This window comes from Mchenga conophoros, linkage group LG3, assembly GCF_057382185.1.
Source record: "Mchenga conophoros isolate Kocher_MC1m ecotype Shallow Benthic linkage group LG3, M_conophoros_male_GT1.1, whole genome shotgun sequence".
NCBI classification, from domain to species: domain Eukaryota; kingdom Metazoa; phylum Chordata; class Actinopteri; order Cichliformes; family Cichlidae; genus Mchenga; species Mchenga conophoros.
In genome coordinates, this window is record NC_140528.1 from 19,599,708 (window position 1) to 19,622,215 (window position 22,508).

Sequence of the window (22,508 nt, forward strand, 5' to 3'; positions counted from 1 at the left end):
TGTTTGATCAGAGCGTGTCAGCCGTTACTATGGTGACCATAAAGGTCAGAAACAGGAAGTGTTTGTGTCCAATCCTGAAGCCTGTCACCATTCTCCTCTCACAGCTTCACTGAGAAGCTGCAGCTTTACAGGAAACACTGGATCTTTGTTTCATACTGACTGTGTTTAGTACAATACTGCTGACAGCACCACCCACTCACTCCATCACTCTACTTACTCCAGAGTCTCCAGTCTGTAGTCTGGACTCTGCTGAAGATCAGACAGCTGCTTCACATCTGGATACTTCAGGTTGTTTCCCCACAGCTCCAGCTCTCTCAGATGGGAGGGGTTGGACTTCAGTGCTGCTGCCAGATAATCACAGCTGATCTCTGACAAACCACAGCCCCTCAATCTGTATAAAGAATGAAAGATGTAAGTTTATTAGACAAAGTGTGAGCTTGAAATCATTCAGTGTTTCATCATCTGTTCAGAGCTGAAGAAGGTTCAGAATGTAGAAGTTTAGAAAATGGAAACTCCAAACAGCTGACAGAGTTCATACGCCTTTGTCAGGGTCAAATTCAAGCAAGACCATGTGAAAATTAAAACACATCATCCTAGGTGAACTTAAACACCTTTGTTCCCCTTTTGTTAAGACATAGAAAAGTACACCACACAAAAATACTGCAAAAGGAAACGGTCGCCTTATATACATAGTGTATAAACTCAAAATGCACATTTCACTTCAAATTAAGATTAAGGCTTTGAACAGATCACATAGTTCAGTTCAACATATAAGCCTTTAAGAATGCACAAGCATCTACTTAAAATCTATTTAATTTATCATCCATGATATTATTTTGTACAATTCCAATGTATTTTGTTCATCTCCCTTAAATAAACAGGCAGTCTTAAAGTATGAAATATTCATATACAAACACATATAAATGTGTGTACTGTCTCAGTGGCTGATAGTACCCCACAGGCCTCAGTGTGAGCTTGAAGACATTTATAATGTTTAAGTAGTTTAATGTGCAGGTGCTGACGATAAACACATTTTGAATGAAAGCCGGGGAACTTTGGTAGCACAGAAACAAGTGGCTATTCTTTGTGACTATATGGATCACTCACAATACCATTATTTCACACAAAGGCACCAAATTAATACTCAAAAAAGCTGCAGCAATACACACAAATATAAACAGTACTTGGTGACAACTTTGCTTTTAGCCTTTAACCCTTCTTGACTACTTTTGATGTGGCCTCTATATTTTACCTTTAAAAACAGTTTATCTTGCCAATCTGTTATTTTCTCATTTTGACCAACTGTATCAGCACAATTTATCTAAATTCAGACAAAATTTAAAATACACGTAGAAAGTGATATTTTGACTGTAAAAACCACACACATGTTTAACGAATCATCTTCATAACTTGAAATGCAAATAGAGATTGTACATTTTTAAAAATACGCACACGTTTTGCAAACAACAAAGTTATATGGTACTATTTACCAAAAAATGCAGCCAAGGCTCAGACGTTTTTCATATAATCATTTCAAACTATTTACAGAACAATCAGGTGTCAAACAATAGTTTGTGTCACTCTAACACATATGAGAACAGCACAGGGATAAACCTGCAGGTCTGACAGCAGGTGTGTCACTCAGCGTTTACACTGCAATCTGCCTTTGTTGGCTTTAAGGCAGCAACTGTGACCATCACTAGTAGAACTGACACACAAAACAAAACAACAGCTACACACTAAATACACAAGACAACAAACTAACTTGAGACCAAACACGGTAAACGTCACAAATCTCTCATGTATCAAAACTCTCTCTCTCTTTCGCTCACTCGCTCTCTCTTGCCGGTCACTCCTAAAACTTCCCCCTTTTGCTAAACAACCAAATGTCATGTTTCCATATCATTTTTGATTGGTCGACATGGTACATTTTCCCACCTATAGGGGTTTGGAGCGTGATGTCACGGGAGATGGGCCATGCCCCCTTCCGCCATGACAGTAGGCCAGCCAAAGGATACCATTTCAGCTATGGATCGTACGTGTTGTGTTGTCGGTTGCAACGTTAGATCACACGATCGTGAAGGCAAGAAGCTGGATAACGGGCTCTCTTTTCATCGTTTTCCATCCTGGAGGCAACGTGAGGGATCCCATGTATCCGATATTACTAAACAAAGACGTCAGGCTTGGATTGCAGCGGTGAGACGAGCGGATATCGAGTTCTCTGCAATCCCCAGCTTTTTGTTGGTTTGCTCACGGCATTTTCTTTCCGGTGAGTTCTAAATTAATTCATATCACTCTTGAAAGGCTTTTAGTGTTATTTTCAATGTGCTGAGGTCATAGATAATGAGATAAAACATGCTAATGTGTGATGCTGCAGAACCACATCATGTCGACTGAGTAGCTTATGATTTGGCATTATTGCAGGCAAACCAGCATATGAAATGGATGTAACAAATCCAGACTGGGCACCAACACTGCACATGGGGCATGACGACATACCTGTATCAGACTCGGACCGGCACTCAAGGCGTACGCAACGGAAGCGAAAAAGAGTAAGTAAGTAAGTAAGTAAGTAAAATTTATTTATATAGCACTTTTTAAGACAAAAACGCTGTTACAAAGTGCTTCACAAGAAGACATGTCAAACAAACAATATAGCAACATAAAGGAAGTATAAAAGCATATCAAACAAGCAATAGTACAATATAAATATAAAATAAAACAACATATTACGCATTAACATTACCCAAATGCCTGTCTAAACAGATGAGTTTTAAGCTGTTTTTTAAAAGAAGCCACCGTGTCGATGGTGCGTAGTGAGGAGGGTAAACCGTTCCACAGTATTGGAGCCAGGGTTTGAAAAGCGTGATCCCCCTTTGTTTTCAGACGAGTCCGTGGAATAGATAGACGACCGCTATCAGTGGATCTAAGAGTCCGCTTTGGAGAATAGGGCTGGAGAAGCTCCGAGATATAGATGGGGGCCTCACCTTGTAGAGACATAAACGTAAAGGTGAGGATTTTAAACTTATATCTATACTCAACCGGAAGCCAATGCAGGGATTTTAGTATAGGAGTGATATGGGAAAATTTATTGCTGTGGGTTAAAAGCCTTGCTGCAGCATTTTGAACCGCTTGGAGCCGATTTAGTGAGGCCTTAGGTACGCAGGAGAAAAGTGCATTACAATAATCCAGCCGGGAGGAAATAAAGGCGTGGACAAGCATCTCCAGTTCGGTTGTGGAGACAATAGTCCTGAGTTTGGCAATATTTCTTAAGTGAAAAAAGCAGGAGCGGGTCACGGATTTAATATGAACGTCAAAGGACAAAGATTGGTCGAAAATTATCCCAAGATTCCGAGCAGTAGCTTTTATCGACGATGAAAAAGCACCCAGATGTTGACTAATCTGGGGCTTGATATTCTCTGGGGCTAGGATTAAGCACTCGGTCTTGTCTGCGTTCAGCTGCAGGAAATTGTTTGTCATCCAAAGATTAATTTCCTTAAGACAGTCCATAAGAGTGGATAACTTGTCTAATTCCCAAGATTTAAAAGAAATGTATAATTGGATGTCGTCCGCATATAAATGATAGGAAATATTTTTGAAACCGCTAATGATCCGGCCTAAGGGAAGAATATATAGTGAAAATAACAGGGGGCTTAAAACCGAACCTTGTGGAACTCCACATAGAAGCTTAGCCACGTCTGATTGGAAGTTTCCCACTGAAACTAAAAGCGTCCTATCTTCCAGAAATGAGGTGAACCACTTTAGAACAGATCCTGATATCCCTACCGTGCAGTTTAAGCGATGGATTAAGATCTGATGGTCAACGGTATCAAAGGCTGAGCTAAGGTCCAGAAGAACCAGGACTGAGCAATCACCCCTGTCTGCAGCCATCAAGAGGTCATTTGTGACTTTCAGCAGAGCTGTTTCTGTAGAGTGTAACTTTCTGAAACCCGATTGAAATTTATCAAGAATGTTATGCTTCTCCAGCGCTTTCTTTACTTGTAGCCAAACAACTTTTTCTAGGATTTTTGAGATAAAAGGAAGTTTTGAGATGGGCCTGTAGCTTGACTGAAGTGTTGGATCCAGGTTAGGCTTTTTCAGCAGAGGTTGAATAACCCCCTGTTTAAAGCACCTGGGGACAGAGCCAGATAGCAATGAATGGTTTATCAGCGTGACCACAGAGGGCCCGATGGTCTCAAAAACTTTACAGAATAAACGAGTAGGTAAGACATCAGCTAAACTCGTTGAAGGATTCAATTGAGTCAGTGTTTCCAATAAATCCTCTAAAGAAACTGGGAGGAAAGATTCCATAATTATGGGGTGTGGACGATCATGGTTGGTGGGGTTTCCTGAGGGAGTTATGTTATGTCTTAGGCAACTAATCTTATCTTGAAAAAATTTTAAAAATTTACTGCAGTCCTTATCTGAAGAGACGGGTGTACATGGCGTTGGGGGGGAGACAATGCTACTCACTGTATCAAAGACAACTTTCGGATTTCTTTTTCCTACTGCAAGTAGTTGAGAGAAGTAAGTGGCTCTTGAGTCTGACACCATGTCATTAAAGGTAGATAATAGTTCTTTTAAGTGGAGCTTGTGAACCTCGAGTTTTGTGATTTTCCACAGGCGCTCGGTTTTACGGCATATTCGCCTAAAGCTGCGGATAGCTTCTGTAAACCAGGGTGGGCATTTAACAGTACTGCCTTTCCTGATTTTAAGAGGAGCCACTTTATCTAGAATTTTTTGACATTGTGAATTGAAGGAGGCCATCTGCTGATCTATATCGTCTGTTTCAGATAAATTGTTATCAAACAATTCCATAAATTCTTCTACCGCTGAGTCGTTAATTAATCGTGAATGCTTCTCATAAACAGAGGGTAGAGTGTCATAAGTAAAGGAGAGATCAAATAAAAGGTATTTATGATCACTAATAAAAATGTCTCTGCAATGAACTGGGCCGATATCCAGACCCAGTGATAATATCAGATCCAGGGTGTGGCCACCACTGTGTGTTGGCCCAGTCACATGTTGGACAAGGTTAAAAGAGTCTAAGAGAGTAAGAAAATCCGAAGCAGCGTGACATGAACTGTCATCAACATGAAGATTAAAATCCCCCAGCAGAAGAATTTTTTCCAGCTTAATGGTGGAGGATAGAAAATCCCCAAACTCCACTAAGAAACTCCTAGCTAGTCCTGGTGGCCTATAGATTAAAATCACATAGAAGGGATGAGTCCTATTGATCTTCATCATCTGGATTTCAAAGGAGTTAAAGGAGGGGGTCTTTACCAGCCGACAGAAAAAGGAGTTTCTAGAAATAACTGCCAACCCACCACCACGTCCTGAGAGACGTGGTGTGGTTAAGCACTTACAGTCTGCTGGACACAGTTCTTTGAAATGGACAAATTCCATATTCCGCTGCCAAGTTTCGGTTAGGAACATAAAGTCCAAATTATTCCTAATGAAAAGGTCGTTGAGAACAAATGCCTTATTTGAGATCGAGCGGCAGTTTAATAGAGCCATGTTAATCGGCGGTGCTGGAGCATCACTGTTTACACCCTGAGGGGCTTGGTGCAGGTTCGCACTGCATACTCCTCGGAGTTTTTTACCGTTTAGTATAATCCGTGGGACAATAGGACGGTCACTCACATGGTCTGGAAAAACTGTTTTCAGACACGGCGTCCTGATGAAGCCCATGCGAGGAAACTGTGCATTAAGCTGGAGGTCCGCCTTAGCAAAAACATCCACTGTTGAGAGCTCCAAGCAGGCCGTTAAATCAGCGGTACTCTTATATTTCCGTAATCTCACTTGGATGCCCGCTCTCCTTCCTCGTCTTCTCTGACGGTGATTTGTCCGGGAACGGCGGCTCCGGTTTTTCCCTGGCCCAGGCAAGCAAGGGACGTAATGGGCAACAGCTGATCGCCCGGAGGGTGGAGAGAAGCCTCGAAAATATTTCCAGGTTTCATCCATAGATTTCATAGTTGATTTAATCCGAAGTAGAGTGTGGCGATCGTAAACATAGGTAGCTGTAATCTTATCCACAGACAGCAGCAAAATGGGTAATGCAACATAAAACAGAAGAAGAACACAGAGTTTGACAGCGGCATTGCCGATCACAGGCGCCATCTTGTCCTGCACCCATCGGAGGTAAACAACCCCCCCCCTCTAAAAACATACTAAATTGCTATCACTGTACACTAATCCGCACATAACTTCCAGATGAATCACACACCTGTCATTGGAATATTGGTGTACATTTACCTTATGTCTAATTTTATCTTACAGGCTTTCGTTATGCAGCTGCAGAGTCTGAAGGTGTGCCCCGTGCAGAAGTGATTGATGAAGATCTGACAGAAGACCAACAGCAAAATCACAATGTCATGGAGGCAGTGGACAGCAGTTGTGTTGGACAAGTGGAGGTTGAGGTACCAGCTGCAAATGTGGATATACTGAAGAAATGTAAACCTTTTAAAATGATGACAGATTACAAACTCTCAGCTGTGTCTGTAATCAAACCTCTGTAACTTTGCTTCACTTCAGCAGCATCAGCTCATGTTCACATGTTGATTCATGGTTTGCTTCAGTTTTTGATGGACTGCAGAATATTTTGAAGGTTATCTGCTATAAAAAGCCAGAACAGGAAAATCTGCTTCATGTGTTTCTGTTTGATCCTCAGTGACTTTGACACAAAGGCCTCTGCTGTGATGATCACACCTCTGATCAAGTCTCACAGTGTCAGCTTTGTTTTTATACATATGGATATGTGCTGATAAATGATCAGAGTTATAATATTTCCCACTGTCTGCTGTGTGCCGTGACCTTTGACCTGCTAAAGACAGTCAGCTGTGGATTATTCATTGTTGTGTCTGATACTTAGAACTGTGAGGAAGAACACTACACAGTTAATCAGGGTCCCCTCTCTCTGAATCAGGGAAGGTGGGCAGGCCGCGTGTGGGCCGCGGGCCATACGTTGAGTCTCACTGTTTGAAATGTGAACATTGTTCTGCTGCAGTCAATGGACTAAACCAGAGAAGAAGAAAACAGACTTTACCATGAAGATCCTCAGTGTGGATCAGTATAATATCAGCCTGATGTCTGCAGTTTAGTGTCAGCACAACTTTCACATCATATTCATCTCAGCACAACTAAAACATGCTGACTGACCTCAGAGTTTCAAGTCCACATCCTGGACTCTCCAGGAAACCACACAGATGCTTCACTCCTGAATCCTGCAGCTTGTTGTTCCAGCTCAGGTCCAGCAGTCTCAGATGGGAGGGGTTGGACTTCAGTGCTGCTGCCAGATAATCACAGCTGATCTCTGACAAACCACAGTAACTCAATCTGTATAAAGAATGAAAGATGTAAGTTTATTAGACAAAGTGTGAGCTTGAAATCATTCAGTGTTTCATCATCTGTTCAGAGCTGAAGAAGGTTCAGAATGTAGAAGTTTAGAAAATGGAAACTCCAAACAGCTGAAGCCAACAGGAAGCAGCTTCAAACAAACACAACAAGAGAAAAAACTCTGAATGTTTCACATTAAAGTCGTACATTTCTCATAAAAACAGGACAAAGACTTGAAAAAGTCGTGTTTTTCCTTCCAGGAACCACAAGGCTTCACTTTTAAAGGTGAAGTGTGAAAGAAATGGACATATTTGAAGTCCAACACCTTTTTCCAGTCACATTATTAAAGCAGACAAACTACAAGCTCATTTTCATTCCAACAAGTCATCTTCTGACCTGGACTAACAACACTGGTCTCTATGTGCAGCTGGCTGTGAGACCAGTGCTCAGGGAGCGTCTACAAAGTGCAACACTGAAAGAACATCGCACACTAGCTGTGTCCCAAAACGTCGGCTGCATCCTTCGGAGGACCCGGTATTCGCGGTCTACGTGGGCCGGGTCCTTCAAAGACCGAAAAGGCTGGAAGTGCGAGGCTGTGAAATGGGACGGTCTAGCCTTCAGATTTGCGTCACCGCTGTGTCGGTGGAGTTTAATAAACTCGGCCGTCTGCTCCTTGCTATCTAAAATATAACAGGACACTGGCGTAAATTCTCGACCGTCTCACACTTCTGTTTAATCAGTTTCCTGTTTAACGTTTATTCAGCTGTGTGAAAATCCCAGAGGAACTTTGATCTCAGCCAAACCGATTTACTCCGGAACAAATAAAACACAGAAAAAAGGCAAACAATTACATTTTTAAGTTATCCGAGTGACTTATATATCGTGTTTCACCTGAGTAGCGAAAGAGCGGGGTCTGAAAACGATGAAGCCGGGCGTCCGCTGCTCTCGCCGGCTGGAGTGACCATTGAACCCCCCGGCTTGCTAGCGAGCGGGTGGGGAACAGACGTCTCCGAAAACGTCGGCACACTTTTGCAAATATGCGATGTCTTGATAAACCAAGCAGATATTTGAAGTTTACACAGCTACTTTCTCGCCTGAAAATATGTTAAAAGTTTATTTTGTGACCCAGAAAGATTAATAAGAGTAATTTGAAAACTTAGTAGCTGCCGCCATTGTTGGCAGCTGAAATTTGGCTGGGATATGAATTCTGGGATATGGTGGGCCACGAAGGACACACCCGACGAATCCTTCAAATTCGGGGAAATGAAGGACGCATTTGTCGGGCACATTTGAAGGAGTCGACAAATACGGACAGCCTTCATCGCCTGGCTGTGATGTAATCGGCCTTCAAATGCAGCCTCTGGAGGATGCAGCCGACGTTTTGGGACACAGCTACTAATTTGCTTCCATCATCCAACCTGAAGAGGAAACAGAGACGCCACCCCTTCAAAGTAAAAGCTGCTCCTTTTGGACACAGTATCAAAGAAAGTCTACAGTATAACATAGAAAAGACAGAACAAAGTTTTGGTTGTTTTTAAATTGTGCAGAAATGAAACTACACTAAGCTCAATTATGTGACAGACATTTCATCCCATGTCAGTTTGGCCTCATCCTGGGCCGGATTATCCAGCACACACTCTGACCACAGGCCCAGGGGCCACGCACAGCTGGGCTCCATCCAAGAGACAGGAAACAAACCAACACAATAATAAAAAGCACCATGTGATCTTCTTACATCTTCAAGACAAACATAGTAAAAACATGAGCATATTTGTTTCCTGATAAAATGATGTGACAGGTAGAACAGAGTAAAGTGGTGGTGTTACAGCCTTTCTCCCCTCTGCTGCCGAGGCTGTTAGTCTCTCCCAAACTCAGCTACAGGACTTCCAAATGAATGAAAGCAGCAGAAGTGGCTTTACAAATGAAAGAGGAAGAGGAGAAGAAGAGGAGAGGGAGGCCACCCTGACCATCACTCCAGCTGAAAACATCACACTTCCATTAAAGTTGGTGAGAAAATGTTGAGCAGGATGAGCTGCTGGCTAATCTGGAGGCTGTAGCAGCAGCTCACAGTCACAGTGGATTTCCACTCATGAAAAAGCTCTGGCTGCTTCATTTCTCATCTCATATCAGAGACTTTAATGCTTCACTGAAGCTGTACAGTGATGCTTCCATATTCCAGTGAGGCCTCCATAATGATTTCAGCTGTTCTGTACACACACTGTGTGCCCTGTATGGCTCAAAGTCTCTGCAGCCTGTTTTTATCTGCTATCATCAGATCTTCATCATCCTCATTCACATCCCTCACACACTCTACAGCCTCATCAGCACCGACTTCATCTTCACTGACTGATGGAGCACAACATGAACCTGTGGAGGCTGAAACACTGTCCTGTCAAACATCTCCCCGTCACCACTCCACTTCTGTCAGCCTTTAAATGAACCCTGCTCAAGTCTGTCACTTCTGTTTGGAGCCAAAAGGAAAAACTGTTGTTCAGTCGTTTGGAAAGACAACATTTCTGAAAGCACTCAAACTTCTTCACATTTGTCTTCAGACACATCCTGAACATTTAGGAACTAAAGAAAGTTTCAAACATCAATCAAAGACCTGAAATATAGAAAAACTACAACAGCCGCAGTCAGTGAACTCACCTCAGAGTCTCCAGTCGACAGTTTGGACTCTCCAGTCCAGCACACAGAAGCTTCACACCTGAATCCTGCAGCTTGTTCCAACTCATATCCAGCTGTGTCAGATGGGAGGGGTTGGACTTCAGAGCTGAGGCTACAACTTCACAGTGAGACTGAGAGTAGACAGTGAGTCAGTCTGTGATGATAGAAAATATAAAATGTGTTATTATAAAAGCAGAAAATCTGCATTATAAACACAGACTGAATGTATATGAAGACAAAACAGAGTGAGGTCATAATCTGATGAATCTGCTCTTCACATCTGTGCTTCAGCTCCTCTTACTGTGTTTGACATGACACAACGATTGAGTCTCTCTCAGACCTGCAGACTTTTAATGAGAATCTTTGTTTGGCTTTAATCTGCAGATGAAGGAGGAAGATGGTGTCACATTTAGGCTTCCATAATGTCCACAGTCTGTCACTGAGATCTGATCCAGAGTCAGAGTGAAGACACACATTTGGACTGTTTCCTGTTTTGACTCCAGAACATTTTGAATGAGTTCAGCTCAGTGAAGAGTTCCAGCTGGAAAGATGATCTCTGTTTGCTACCTGCTGTCAGGTACGACTGTTCACGTCCACACGCAGGAAAAACCTGCTGACTGTTACCAAACAGAGCAGAAATCTCATCACTGGACAATAATGATGAATGAACTCAGAGCTGCTGATATCAGATCTGATTTCAGGGGAACTAAACACAGAAATGATTGGCTCATTTGAGCTTTCTGAGCCATTATCTGCTGGTGTGTCGCTAGTTGGCAGAAAATGATTTGTATTCCTGTTCAGGGCTTCAGTGTTTATGAGTCCAGATCCAGGTGACAGCAAGTCAAAATGATGTTACCTGTCTGTGTCCAGCAGCAGCCTGTATTCACTTTGAATATTGTTATAACCTGACATGGATCAGTTTGTCTTTGATTGGTTTGTAAATGTCACTGTTTCCATTGGACCTGAGTGACGTACAAAGACAGAGAGGGAGAGAAAGGAGAGAGAGGATGGAGACAGCAAAGAGAGAGCAAACACAAACAGGTGAGAGTGGACAGGTGACCAAGGTCAGCAACCAATCAGAGAGCTTCTGTTTGACCCACAGTCACTGATGATGACTGCACATAACCAAGCAGTGTGTTACTCTGATATCAAATATGGATCCTGCTCTTATAATAATGATCATCAGATGATATTATTGTGTTATTTTGTAGCTGAATACGATGTTTGTGTGATTATCAGTGAAAGAAGCAGTGAGGAGGATGGAGAGAGAGAGAGAGGACAGAGGGTGAAGTTAGAAACACTAAAAGGATTTTTCATGGATTTCATGGATGATTTGAGTGATTTCCAGCAGGACACTTAAACATGTCAGTGGACGTCCTAAAGAACATATTCACTGATATGAAACGTGTCATTGAACAGGATTAATATCAGTGGAAACATGGTGGAAACAGCTGTGACTGCATGGATGTGACACACTTCAAATCTGTTCTCCACTCTTGGATTTGGGATCCATGGAGCTGCTGCTGAGTCTGTACAATAAAGGAATGGTGTGGAAGGTTGCAGCGTACGGACACAAACACTTTCTGCTTACAATCTGATTTTATTTTCAAAATTAAACTACTAACCTACACTGATCAATGATGTTAATGATCACATCTGGACTCACCCAGCCTTTCTGCAGTTCCTCACAGCTGGAATCAGTCTCTGTCGTCCCCACTCTGATGTTTTGTACTTAAGCAGGTCCAACTCATCCAGAACCTCCTCTGACATCTGCAGCATGAAGGCCAGAGCTGAGCACTGGATCTCAGAGAGTTCCTTCTTTGATCTGTTCTCTGACTTCAGGAACTCTTGGATCTCCTGATGTACTGAGAGGTCGTTCATCTCCATCAGACAGTGGAAGATGTTGATGCTTCTGTCAGGAGAGATTTCATCACTGTTCATCTCCTTCAGGTTGTTGATGACTCTCTGGATGGTTCCTGGACTGATCTCTGTCTGACCCAGCAGACCTACTAAGAGTCTCTGGTTGGACTCCAGACAGAGGCCATGAAGGAAGCGAACAAACAGGTCCAGGTGGCCATTTTTACTCTGGAGGGATTTCTCCATGGCTCTGCTCAGAAATACATCAAGTGATTGGGGATCTTTGTCATCAAAAAAACTGAAAATCATCTTGGTGAAAGATTCTGATTTTAGAAACATCTTCAGCACCTCCGTCTTCCTGTTGGTGTGACAGTGGAACATGTAGACAGCAGCCAGAAACTCCTGAATGCTCAGATGAACAAAGCAGTAGACTGGTTTCTGGAAGATCACACACTCTCTTTTGAAGATCTCTCTACAAACTCCTGAGTACACCGAGGCCTCTGTCACTTCCAGACCACACTGCTCCAGGTCTTCTTGGTAGAACATGATGTTTCCTTTCTCCAGATGTTCAAACGCCAGCCTCCCCAGCTTCAGAAGAACTTCCCTGTCAGCCTCCGTCAGCTCCTGTGGACTCGTCTCATGTCCCTCATGGTACTTGTTCTTCTTCCTCTTTGTCTGAACCAGCAGGAAGTGTGAGTACATGTCAGTCAGGGTCTTGGGTAGCTCTCCTCTCTGCTCTGTAGTCAACATGTGCTCCAGAACTGTAGCAGTGATCCAGCAGAAGACTGGGATACTACACATGATGTGGAGGCTCCTGGATGTCTTCATGTGGGAGATGATTCTGCTGGACAGCTCTTCATCACTGAATCTCCTCCTGAAGTACTCCTCCTTCTGGGCGTCAGTGAAGCCTCGTACTTCTGTTAGCCTGTCAACACATGTAGGAGGGATCTGATTGGCTGCTGCGGGTCGGGAAGTTATCCAGACGAGAGCCGAGGGAAGCAGATTCCCCTGGATGAGGTTTGTCAGCAGCTGGCTGACTGATGACTTCTGTGTGACATCAGACAGCAGCTTCCTGTTGGTGAAATCCAATGAAAGTCTGCTTTCATCCAGGCCGTCAAAGATGAACAAAAGCTGAGAGACAGCCAGCTTCTCTGCTGTGACCTTCTGTAATGTTGGATGGAAAACATGGAGCAGCTCCAGAAGACTGTACTGCTCATCTCTGATCAGGTTCAGCTCCCTGAATGAAAGCAGAACCACCACACTGACATGTTGGTTCTCCAAGCCCTCTGCCCAGTCCAGAGTGAACTTCTGCACTGAGAAGGTTTTTCCAACACCAGCCACGCCGTTGGTCAGAACCACTCTGATGGGTCTCTGTTGGTCAGGTAAGGCTTTAAAGATGTCCTGGCACCTGATTGGAGCGTCATGGAGGGCGTCCATCTTGGAAGCTGTCTCCAGCTGCCTCACCTCATGTTGGGTATGAACCTCTTCACTCTGTCCCTCTGTGATGTAGAGCTCAGTGTAGATGGTGTTGAGGAGGGTTCTACTTCCTGTTTCATCACTTCCTTCAGTCACACGTTCACATCTCCTCCTCAGACTGATCTTATGTTCATCTAAAACCTCCTGCAGACCAACATCTGCTGAAAGAAAGAAAAACAATGAGACTAAAGAGAAAGAAAACTCTTCAATGTCTGAACAACACAAGAAGTCCAGTTTTCAGAAATGAGTCCATCAGCAGACAGATGTTCAGTCTTACTTTGTACACAGCTGCTCTGACTGGCTGTCTGCAGTCCAGCTCTGCTTCTGGATCTTTCTCCACACTGGGGACAGGAGGAGTCTCCCGATGAAGCAGACTGGTCCCAGTATGAGGAGATGCACTGTCTGCAGAACCAGTGTCCACAGCTGGTAGAGACTGGATCCTTAAGGACGTCCTGACACAAAGCACAGCAGGACGGCTGCTCCTCCTCACAAACACCACTCCTCTTCCTCGCTCTGTGAACACATTTCTTTATCACTAAAACATTTACTGTCAGTGAAAAACATCCAGATGTGACCAAACTGCAGTTCCTCACAGTTCCTTTGATGTCATCAACACTAATGAGCTGCTCTTCCTGTCTGCCTGTCTCATTAAACACTGAGCGATGAATACAAACTCAACACTTCCTGCAGACTTCCTGACTTCACAATAAAAGCTTTCCATCAGAGAGACACAGTTATGACTTTCACTGTTTTACAGCCGCTGTGTGCAGATTATCTGGGTCAGTTCACTCTGAAGCAGCTTAGAAGTGTCCGTGTAGAGCCGTGGTCTGACACACAGAGACTTCTGATTTTCTCTATTTAAACAAACATGATGAAGATGAGCAGGTTTCACTTCTAGTATAAACTCTGTGTCTCTGGCTCATGATGGCTTTTCAGGTTTTATGTTTTGCTCTCTCCTGCTAGCGTTTTGCCTGCCTGGGTGGAGCTTGTAATGGCCTCTCGCTCTTGGTCCACCCAGCTATGATTACACCACCTGTTGCTGATTCACCTGGGCTTACCGGTAACCATTTAACGCTGCGGCATGGAGCAGTTTGTCGCTGGGACATTGACCCTCCTGTGTTCATGATCTCAGCTCTTTGCTAAGAAATCTCTCTCTAAATTCACCAGTTGGGTAAACTTTGTGTATACTTTGAGTAAATATTTCCCCGGACCTGGTTACAGACGCTTACCTGTGACTCCCGTGTGTGGCTGTGTGAGTGGAGAGCAGGACAAGAGTGTCTGAAGAGGAGTGAGTGTGGACTCCCTTCCCTCTTTTCCCTGGAGCCCTGGACCCCCTCCCCGACTCACTGTACATATATAGAGCACTGTGGTTCACCCCTTTGGTAAATAAACTGTCACCTTTTTGTTTGTCAGAACTCAGTCTGTGCTTGAATTCCTCTGTTAGCCATGACATCTTGTTGGTTCTCTCTCTTCAGGTCCCTGTAAGTGTTTGATCTAAAACATTATATTTATTCTGCTTTGATTGTTTTGTGTGCTGAGGGACATTGTTGCATGATCCACTTTTTCTTATCACTCAAATATCCTGATACTTTCAGAAAGTTGGAGAGCTCTCCTGGCTTGCTTAGTCTTTGCTCTGTACTGCAGTACTTGCATTGGTTTCACTGGACAAGTCTTCATGTGAATCTACAACTGATCTGACATTGTGGCACAAACACAGTAAACAAACACTACGAGCACCTTGTTTCATGTGCAGTGGCTTTCTTCTCATTCTGTTACTGAACACTGTATGAAAAGCCTCTCACTGCCAGCATCCTTCCAGCCCCACGACAACAAGACCAACTCACATCTTCACAACACCAAGAATTTTTCCCCTTTTCTTTGGAGAAACTGAGAAGCCAATAGGATTGTAGCTCAAACTTGCCCACAGTCCTGCTTCATCAGGAGCAGGACTTGGGGCGACCGTAGCTCAGGGGTTTGGGAAGCGTATCTGTAACCGGAAGGTTGCCGGTTCGATCCCCGGGCTCTCTGTCCTGGTCGTTGTGTCCTTGGGCAAGACACTTTACCCTACCGCCTACTGGTGTTGGCCAGAGGGGCCGATGGCGCGATATGGCAGCCTCGCTTCTGTCAGTCTGCCCCAGGGCAGCTGTGGCTACAACCGTAGCTGCCTCCACCAGTGTGTGAATGTGAGAGTGAATGAATAGTGGCATTGTAAAGCGCTTTGGGTGCCTTGAAAAGCGCTATATAAATCCAATCCATTATTATCACTGCTCACTCCTACCTGTGTTGGTGCTCAGTGGACAGTCATAGCCTGCTGCTAGCATGAATGCTAAATGTACTGCTGTGGATGATCAGCAGAACAAGATGTTGTCAGTTTGACTGTTTGCTGTATTTAAAGTGTTTTTCTCAGTTCGTCTGTATTCAAAGTGCATTCGGGGCTTTAGCTGACAGCTCTTTGTGCTAACAAACTAAACTCTCTTAGTTTAAGCCAACAGACTTTACCAAACACAAAGCCTGCTGCTGCCTCCATGGGTTAGCTTGTGTGACTGGTGTTTGCACCAATGAAATCTAAATCACACTAATGTGTCCTCCAAGGTGTTTGGTGGGAGCACTGAGTGAAACATAAGAGCTCTGGTAAAATAACAAACAGGGCTGTGAGAGCAACTGAAGTGATAAAAATACTGTTTAAAGATAAAAAACACTTTGATGTTCTCTCGTCACCTAACAAAGTCCAAACCCTGTGAACTATTTTAGCTTTAATAACTGTGGATTCAGGTATCCTGAACCCATCTTTGGACATTTGTAATTAAATATTTTAAAACTCCATCAAAGACTCCTGATGTGGCTGTTTGGAGAAGGAAAAGAGGGACAAAGTGCAGCGTTGAGCTGAGGCTTCATTCACTGCAAACCTACAGTTATGTTTTCTTATTTCTGCTATTTGCATGTTCACAGCTGAAATAAAGCTGCCTCTTTGACTTCATCCTGTTGTGTTTGGGTCCAATCCTGCCTGCCACACAGCGCTACAGGACAAAGTCTAATATTTTTATCTTTTTAATGAATCTTTGGTCATATTTATCCAGGAAAACACAAACATGTAAAGGAGTCATCACAGGTCTCTGACCTCATTGGTCCAGGTTCAGCACTGAAGTCTGGAGGGTGAGGCATGGACCAGTCACTCCTCATAGACGGACAGCTGGATCCTGCAGACTGTGACCTCTGACCTCTGCAGACACAAACATGTTTTATTCAATGATCAATTCTCTGATAAAGTGATTGAAGCAGCTGTGATCACACAGACTGCAGATAATGCAGCTGTTTCCTGTCAGTAACAGTCCTCTTAGATTAGAGTTCAGCTTTTTACAGGAAAACAAATGTCCCTGAATGCAACAGTGAGACACAGTCTGCCTGTGTGGCTGTGATAGCTGCCGTTAGGAGCGCTCATGTGTTTGCAGTTAGACGAGGAGATGTTACCATCATGGACACGTTAACAAATCCTGCAGCATCACGTGGCACAAACACTTTGTGTTCCTGTCATCTGCAAGCAACAGGAAGTTCATTAATAAAGGCGGGATGGAGACGCGACTGTGATGGTTCTCCTTCATCCAGCTGTTACACACATCTGGGCTCACACGACGAGCCTTTGTCTAATACAGCAGCTGCTCTCTGAACACTTTTCTGAAGAGGAGCTGCACAAACCTTTGTTTGCTTTCTAGAGCAGCGTATCAAAGTCAAACTACCCACTGCTAGCAGCTGTTTCTATCATAGTTTAGGATCCAGATGTGTGAGGTCTAGATTTACACCTCTGATTAAAATACATAGTTAAAAACAGCCAATTGAGTCCAAATGTGTCTTAAACCAGATAAACTGACAGTTACAGCTGAGCCTGTGTGTCCTTGGAGACACTGCTCTGCTACAGAGATGCATTTTAGAAACCAGGAAACATCAAAATCATTTAAATCAGAGAGTTCTTGTTACTAACAGCTCACCTCTCTGCAGCAGAGACTTTAAAATCATTGATGACATCTTTAGACACGTCACTCTTACAGGACACAGAGCTGGGTGGAGGTCCAGGCTGGTTCCTGTGAATAATGATGGAGCAGTGATGTGAGTGCTGAGCTGTGACATGGAGAAGAGTCATGGACAGTTAGAGATGGTCATCTCACCTCTGAGCTTTGGTCTGGCTCTCATGTTCCCCACACAGAGTGCTTTTAGAGGGAGGGACTCCCTCCTCTCTGTCCTCACACTGATCCATGCTGCTCAATTCACATCAGCTCACACACACTTTCTACCTTCACCTGCAGAGGAAACACAAATCAGCCCAGCGACACACTGACTGACCCACTCAGCACCCACTGATTAATTCAGACACGTTTTAATCCCCAAAAGTTGATTCTGTTCATCTGGATGTTTTCAGTGGGAGAAACGTTTCATGACTCATCCAGGTGACTCCTTCAGTCTCAGCTGACTGCAGGTTTCCAACCTTATAAACAGGACATTTGCACAATGGCTGGGAGGTCATGACCATTGATCAACAACCACTGATCAATGGCCATGAGTCCCATTCACAGAGAGTTGGGGAATGTCTGCAATCACAGCATTACTAACCTAACCCTTACCTGGATGATTGAGCATCAAGATACTTTTTAATATTTTACTAATTTCTGAAGCTTTTTACCAACTTTGTTCAAATTGGTCTGCTGTCATTTTATTGTTGACAAAGAGAGATTTTGAGTTTGAGTGTTGACGTTTCCATGTGGGACTGTTGCTGCAACACCAGGATGTTACTACAGAATACACTTTATATTGTGAGCACTTGGATGTTAGTCCAGTGGTCCTAAACTGACACACCTGCACCTGGATTCATTCTGACCAGATTTTAGCCCAACAGTGTTTCATACTTAATACATCAGACACAAACTCTGCAGCTGTCATTGTGTGCAGTGTGTGTGCAGTGTGTGTGCAGTGTGTGTGCAGTGTGTGTGCAGCTGGACACCGTGTCCTATGAGTGTTATACTACAATAAACAGAGCCTGACCGCGGGCATAAAGAGGGCAAAAACCCACTTATGCTCTAAAGATGAAGTTCTGTTTCTCTTCAAATGACCCTCAGAGCATGTGGAGGGTCATTGAACGCATCACAGATTACCTCAAGAACAACAGGCTGAAGAACATAAAAACAAACGCAGAGTTTCTGTCTGACGGTTTGAACATGAAACAGGAATTATTGAGCAAAAACGGCCAGTTTACTAATTTATGATCAATCATCAACGCATTCACCTACAATACACGAATGAACATCACCAGTTAAACTGAAAATAACCTGCATACAAATACGACAGCAGACTATAGCGAACGAGCAGAGAAATGCATTTTATAGATGAAGTGTTGGCAGCGACTCTTAGGACAGCCTGTCTCACTGTCAGCAGTTAAGATAAGATAAGAGATAAGATAAGATAGAACTTTATTAATCCCTCGGGTGGGTTCCTCTGGGAAATTCGACTTCCAAAAAGCACAGCAACGACCGAAGTTACAGTTACAGAATTGTTATATATATATATATATATATATATATATATATATATATATATATATATATATACACACACACACACACATATATAAATACAGAGACAAATATAAATAAAATATACAAAGGGGATAAATAGAATAAATAGGAATAAAAAATAAAAATACAAGTGAATTGCACATTTCAAGTATTGAGTCTATTGCACTGTTGACTATTTACAAAAAGTATTGCACAAGGTATTGTACAGTGAGGTGAAGAGGCACTACAGCTTAGTTGTTCCCCCCTCCTTTGTCCTCCTGTTTCCCCTCCCTCTCCCCTCCAGAGAGGAGTTAAACAGTCTGATGGCGTGTGGGACAAAGGAGTTTTTAAGTCTGTTAGTTCTTGTCTTGGGGAGAAGCAACCTGTCACTGAACAGACTCTTCTGATTGTTTATGGCCGTGTGCAGAGGATGCCCAGCATTGTTCATAATGTCCAGCAGTTTCAACAGTTAAACAACATCCACACACTGGAAGCCCGTTTCCGTCACTAAAAAAAAGAAGGATCCAGAACTCGAAATTTCGACTTATTTTATCGTAATTTCGACTTATTAACTTGGAATTTTGAAAAAAACTAAGTCAAAATTAAGAGTTAGTGCTGTCAATCAGTAATTTACGTGAATGACGTAGTTTCCTTGTTACCCGGAAGCTGAAGCCCTCAGCTACAAATGCTACAGCTAAGATACCAGAATAACAGCCAGTCATAAATGCACAAGTCGCTGATTATTGTCTGTGTGGCTTCACAAATGATGAAATCCTTCTGTTATTAGCTGAATCACATGGCGTTAATATCAGCTAACGTACTCTCGAAAGCGCCGGTTTGTTGCGATGCGGGTTTGAGTGCGCATTGTAGCTGGATTACTGATTGGCAGAACTAACTCGACATTTCGAGCTACTTTCCTCAAAATTTTCGAGTTATAAGTCGAAATTTCGAGAATGGATCCTTTTTTGTGGCGGAAACGGGCTTCCGTAACAGACTGATGGAGGCAGGAGAAGCTGCCTACAGACATCAGTCAGTGGATCCACAGTAACATCGAGTTCAGCTGCTGATCATCAACTGTTTCTGTCTCGTTCCCAGACTCTGATCTCACATAAAACGAAGCAGATTTATGCTGAAACTAAGCTGCACACAGCTGATGTCAGCCAGGAAAACAGTACAGACTGCTAACGTTACCTTAACATGGAGACGATCAACTGGGCCACAACATTCACGAAAGCGAAAGTAAAAGCGACGGAAGGAAACGCCCAGAGAGGCGTTTGAGGGACGGTCAGAGTCAGGAACCTCAGAAACGCATCAGGCTGGAGTTTAATTCTGTTTTCATCTTTAGAAACATCTGGAAATAGTTATAAAAACGCTGCGTAATAAAGAAAAATAGTGTAGATTAGTTTGAGTTGTGTTTAGCTGAGCTGTGTCTTTAATCTGAAGTTCATTTTGTGGAGGAGCAGCAAGACTTTCAGTGTTACTCTCAGAGAAAGCCTCCCAAATGTCTGTTGTCTTAATAGTGGAATTATCTGGAAAATGAACCAGTTCTTATGAGCTGCTTTTCTGTATGAGCAGTCAAAGCATTTTATACAGCGTGCTTCATTCACACAAGCACTTCTTTTTCTAACAATGACACTATGATGGATGCATCGGAGAGCAAGTCGGGGTTCCACATCTTGCCCAAGGATACCGTGGCGTGCAGACTGGAGCAGCCAGGGATCAAACCTCCAACCTTCCAGTTAGTAATTCTACCTGCTGAGCTACAGTCTGTACTTCCTGAACAACACACCCTCCTTTTGTTTCTTTATTTCCAGTAGCAACCAGGACCATAATGAACCCTGACTCCCACAGACACTCAGGATCCACCTGCCCAGTAAGTCACCCGCTAACTGCAACTATCAGAGCCCTGACCTTCTGCAGAGACGAGTCACACTGAACACAGCAAGTGTCCCTGCTCTCAGATACAAAACCTGCCTTTAAAAGTTCAGAGTAATGAAATCAGCAGTTCTGGTTCTAGAATTTGTAGTCTCACACACCACTTGTGCAGAGCACAGTTGAGTTTGAACATCAAACAATGGTGATATGAAAATTTCTATGAGTTTATTTTTGTGTTTAATAAATTAGCTATGGTAAAACTTAAGCTTATAATGTGTTAGACTTAGAAAGGGTTCACTAATTTTTGATTTCTTTTACACACACATAGATTATGATTAGAATAAGTCCTGAACATAATATTTTAAACCAAATTTGAATCATTAGAAGAACAATGGATAACAATATTAGATTATCAAGGCTAGGGAGAGAGGTGTTTTGGTTTTCTGTCTCTTGCAGAGAAAGGAACAGACACCAGACGGGGACACGGAGATGTGAGGACCCTTCACAGCAGGGACAGATGTAGGGACTGCCGAGACAGCAACTGGGGTCAAGTGTCATGACGTTTGGGCTCCTGGAGAAGATGGATCCCACAAACACAGCAATAACCATGAAGGGGTTGGCGAAAACCAGGAACACCAGACCAACGAGGTTCAAGAGGCTCTTGGCAAAAAGGGGGACACGCCGGTGACCCCAAAATACACAGATCTTTGTTTGAAATCGGGGCAGAATAATCCCCAGAACTGTGCAATGACTAAAGGGTGGTCTAACCCCGGAGGTCGAAGAAAGAAGCTGAGAATATCCCAACTGGAAGACACTGGTAGCTGCAGCAATAAAAATAAAGGTTAAAAGCTCCTTAGACAGAGGTTCTAGTCTAAGTACATTTGAAAGGTATAAGGGGACATTAAAATGGGAGTGGAAAACTGGAGCACCAAAATAAAGCTGTGGGAGAATTGGGGAGTGATGGGAGAGTCATCTGTAACTGCTGTTATGGTTGTAAATCTAACTTTGCTTGCATCTGAACTGCGTGAACACAGAGGTCATCCCACATATGGTCCACCCGTTAAAGGGGGACAGAGGGCCTCAGGATCAAGAAAACTTGGACCTTGCGACCCTGGAGTGCATGTTGTAAGTGATCTCTTTCAGAGATCAAAAGGGGGAATTATTAGATTATTCTGTTATCATATGTTACCTTATATATGTAATCAAAGTAGTTGAATTAGAATACTGCTGTAGATCACATTATACCCTTTAATATAGAGTGTGTGAGCTGTATGTAGTTTAGTTCTCGTTATACTTTTGAGTTAACAGAACATATTCACATATTAGTTCATTAGATAAATGTGCATCACTCTGTATCCTTGATCTGCTGGGAATGTGTTACACTGTTTTCTTGACATGCTTAATTGTTGAATCATGAAGAGAAGGTTGTAAGCAGGAGACTCTGTGTCTAAAGACAGGGGAGATAGATAGACCACATTCCACACCCCCACCTTACAGAAAGCAGAGAAACAACTGCCGAGGTCATAACTTAGGCGCTGTAACGGAGAAAAAATGTGATGTTTTGGCTTTTACGACTAGCTGGGGGCCACTAGAGACTATAAAAAGCTGAGCAACCCGTCACCATTTTGAGACATGTGCCTGACCCTCTGGTAGCATCTCTCCCGTCCGGACGTTGTAATGCTCTGACTGTTGAATTGTATGGAAATAAATGATTGTTGATTGAGCATTTATACACCGAGTATTGTCCTTCCTTCAGCC

The 22,508-nt window shown here is 43.2% G+C and overlaps 1 protein-coding gene and 1 pseudogene across 2 annotated transcripts in view; both read right to left on the bottom strand.

Annotated features, from left to right (window-relative positions):
- Window positions 1–22,508, bottom strand: part of LOC146577578 (protein TANC1-like) — a 176,031-nt gene that overhangs the window by 45,627 nt on the left and 107,896 nt on the right. The gene's annotated exons all lie outside the window — the stretch shown is intronic.
- LOC146577581 (protein NLRC3-like) lies at window positions 9,981–16,523 on the bottom strand (annotated as a pseudogene). Its single transcript, XR_014891404.1, has 4 exons — window positions 16,454–16,523; window positions 13,613–13,848; window positions 11,669–13,496; window positions 9,981–10,156 (listed from the first exon to the last, which is right to left on the bottom strand). The product of XR_014891404.1 is annotated as a protein NLRC3-like (transcript).